This window comes from Triticum urartu, chromosome 3 (assembly GCF_003073215.2).
Source record: "Triticum urartu cultivar G1812 chromosome 3, Tu2.1, whole genome shotgun sequence".
Lineage (NCBI taxonomy): Eukaryota > Viridiplantae > Streptophyta > Magnoliopsida > Poales > Poaceae > Triticum > Triticum urartu.
This window is the reverse complement of record NC_053024.1, coordinates 50,481,611-50,485,056: the sequence shown is the minus strand read 5'-3', so window position 1 is coordinate 50,485,056 and position 3,446 is coordinate 50,481,611. Positions and strand designations below refer to the sequence as shown.

The following is a 3,446-nucleotide window of genomic DNA, read 5'->3' as shown; positions in this document are numbered from 1 at the left end:
AAAGCTTCATCAAGCTCCGCCACTGAGTGGTGGAACATGACTGAACATTAACTGCCCATAAGAAAGCCGCCGTGTTATTTGCAGAAGCAGATCGATGTAAGAACCGGAGCCTCACATGTGCTTGTTGATCTCTAATTTTGGATCTTGGTTTTTAATTCTGCTTGGTTTGTTTGGAACTACAGGAGTTGTGCCCAGGATTGACTCTCGCAAACTTAGACCTGACACTAAAAGATGGATGTGGTAAGATGACATTCAATTTGTTTAGTGATGTACTTTTCCCGCAAAGTTGTTTGTTCTCTTTATTTGTGTCTTCCCCTTGTAGATGTGATCGTTGTTGTGAAGAAGGTGCAAATGGGGGGGGGGGGGGGGGGGGGGGGGGGGGGGGGGGGGGACGTTCCCTTTTTCCTTTGAAAAGATAGTGATTTTTTGTTGATATCTTTCGGTTTGGAGTATGGTTCTTGTAGCCTAGGAAGTGATAATACTCGCAAGGAATGGGAAACAGACATGTTATGTACATGTTTTAGATTATGAAATAGTTTCATTAAAACTAATCTATGAAACAGTGTTTGGTTCAGGTTGCTTCAAAAAGTTGTAGAGTATCAAACATTACTGGGGTTCTGCATTTCTTGAGGATATTTAAATGTTTCTTGAAGGAAATGGACTGCAAAGGAATATTTTAACTTGTTTCTTTTCTTTTGGTTGACTCTAACTTGTTTTAACATAAGATTCATGCCCATGTTAAAGGGCATTCTTATAATGCGATGTGAAACTATGTGTCTTCTTGTAAAGCTATCATATGGCCTTTTTAGAGTTCGAATGAAGGGAAATATAATTCATATTAAAATGCAGGTTTTAACAGTTATGACATATAATTAATATATTATTGGCAGAACCGGTGCTTAAATGTAATCAAGAAAAACAAGTGGTCATGGAAATAGGGATGGAGGAGTAACATGCTTTTCCATTGTAAAGGGACAACTCTTCATCCCCAAGAGAATATTATTCTGTTCATAGTACTGGACGGAAACCTTTGCTGAAGGCCATAGGAAGGTAGCTTATTCAACAATAAGGTCGATTGTGGTAGCGAAAAGGGGAGGGCGGAGGGGATGAGGGGGTGTTCTGTTAGGATCCTGATAACGCCCGAGCGTTTGGGATTTGACGATGGCAAATCAAACGTTTTCGATGGCAATTTTAGTGACACGAGGATGTCAATTTTAGTTGGCAAGCATGGCAACTCCGTGCTCAGTGTATTTTTTTGCCAGAAAATTGTCTTGGGTGTCAACTAAACTTGCCATCCTCGCGTCACTAAAACTGCCATCGAAAACGTTCGATTTGCCATGGTAAAATCCTGAACGTTCAGGATTTGTCATTTCCGTTTTGTTAACATGCTGTGTGGAAACATATAACTTATTCTTCGGGACTATCCATACTATATTTTTTTCCTTCATATATTAATTTGGGACTAAAGGTTTATGTTAGGGTTTGCAAACTATTCTAAACAAAAGTCATCAGAACTAAAGAGAAAGACCAGGCATATGAAAACAATATCTTGAAGAGGTAGAGAGGAACACACTGCAGAAAGGACGGTGGACACAAGCGAGGCGTTGAACCTCATAGTGGCTGAAGTTGAAGAGTGCATATGGTATGTGAGGACCACAAGAGTGTGTGCTAAGTCATTTGTCCGTGCACAAGCATTTCTTTCTATGAATGTTCCTTTTAGTTCAGCTAGTATAATTTCAAGAGGCAAAACAGTGCCAACTAAGGTATGCAACTATGACAAGGTAAAACATTTTTATTTCCAAGATGATCACTACCAGAATCTGAAATATTTCTGTGGGCTGAAAACAGACAGGAAAAGGGGGGAACCCGACAGGGAAAGTATTTCCTGTCGGTCACCCTTCAGGGAAAGACGACAGGGATAGCTTGATAGGGAAATTCGCTTTTGCCTGTCAGTCGGACGTATTGAAGAGTAGATGCCAAAGGCATGCTAGCTTATGACAATCCACCCGTATTGAAGAGTAAATGCTTTGGAATCACTCATGCATTCAGGGCATGCTAGCTTGCCATGGGTGCTCCACCCAGCAAACATACCAAAGGCAGGAAAGTCGTGGACTGACCATAGAAATGCCGCTTTCATTGGGAAGTTTACCTTGTGATAAGCATCCCATGTTTCAGCCCCCGCCCACAATTGCATCAGTTCATCAGCTAAAGGTTGCATTAGGACACTCAAATTTTACCAAGATGTTCAGGACCAGGGATAACAAGGCTAAGGAATATATACTCTGGTTTCAAGAGAATACCAGGTGGAAGGTTTAATAGAGCTACAAAAACAGGTCAGCAAGTATATGGAGCAGCATTCAACTAGTATGGTGTAAAACCATCACCAGCTATGACAAGACGGACCATCTTATCACTGTGCGACTGCATATGTAAAAGAAAGAAAGAGCTAAAAGCAACAGCAAAATAATGAAATCGGTCAAATATTAAACGGCATCAAGCATACAGTACTGTTCATTACCTTGACAATCAGCAGTTTAACTCTGTTTTCTTTCTGGTAAACAAGTGAAATAACTTCAGAAGTGTTGTAACCTGGGAGATGTAAGAAATAGATCTGACTTAGCCTTTATAAAACCATTGTGGCTGTACATAGTACTAGTAAGGGCCAGTTCTTAAACATGTCATCAAACTCATAAACACGGAGAGATCTCATAAACATGTCATCAGTCTCATAAACATACAAATTATATAGTACCAGAGAGATAAACAGGGAGAGAGCATGAGGGAGAAGAGAGGCAGGGGCCGCGGAGCTTACCAGCAAATAGAAGGGAGGGCCGGCCGTGAGGGTGCCTCCTGCTGCCGGGCGGAGGGAAGAGAGGGCCGGGCAGGCGGGCGGCCGGTCGAGTCCTGCTGCCGGGCGCGTCCTGCTGCACGGCACTGGAGGTCGGCCCGGGCGGGGAGGAGTCGAGGAGGGGCGGCCCGGCGGGGAGGATTCGAGGAGGAGGGGCAGCCGGGTCGGGGCGCTGTAGCAGGGGGCTCCCGCCGGCGGATCTGACGACGCCGGAGGAGGTTGGGGACGAGGTGAAATGTGTGGACGTGTGTAGGCAAATGGGTGGACTAGGGAGTTTTTAGATCCAGGAAAGAGTAATATGCACCGGAAGTTCTAAAACTATCGGAAATGGGTGAACGGAAGTGCTTTAGATTGAGGAAAGAGTAATATGCATCGGAAGTTTTAAAACTATCGGAGGTGTGTCAGTTTAGTCCTATAATTTTGGTATTGTGGTTTTATGTCCTAAAACTATTGGACGTGTGTCATTTTAGTCCTATAACTTCGAAATTGCAGTTTTAAGTCCTAAAACTATTAGAGGTGTGTCAAATTAGTCCTATGCATCACTCTTGCCAACCTTTGCGCCAGCTTTACAGTTTTCTCGCACTCCTCGCGTTCTTCG

General features: G+C 43.3%; 1 long non-coding RNA gene across 1 annotated transcript; it reads right to left on the bottom strand.

The window, feature by feature from the left end:
- Positions 1-392: 392 nt before the first annotated feature.
- Positions 393-3,169, bottom strand: LOC125542745. Its single transcript, XR_007298038.1, has 2 exons — positions 2,813-3,169; positions 393-2,589 (listed from the first exon to the last, which is right to left on the bottom strand). It is a non-coding gene; the product is annotated as an uncharacterized LOC125542745 (long non-coding RNA).
- Positions 3,170-3,446: the final 277 nt, after the last annotated feature.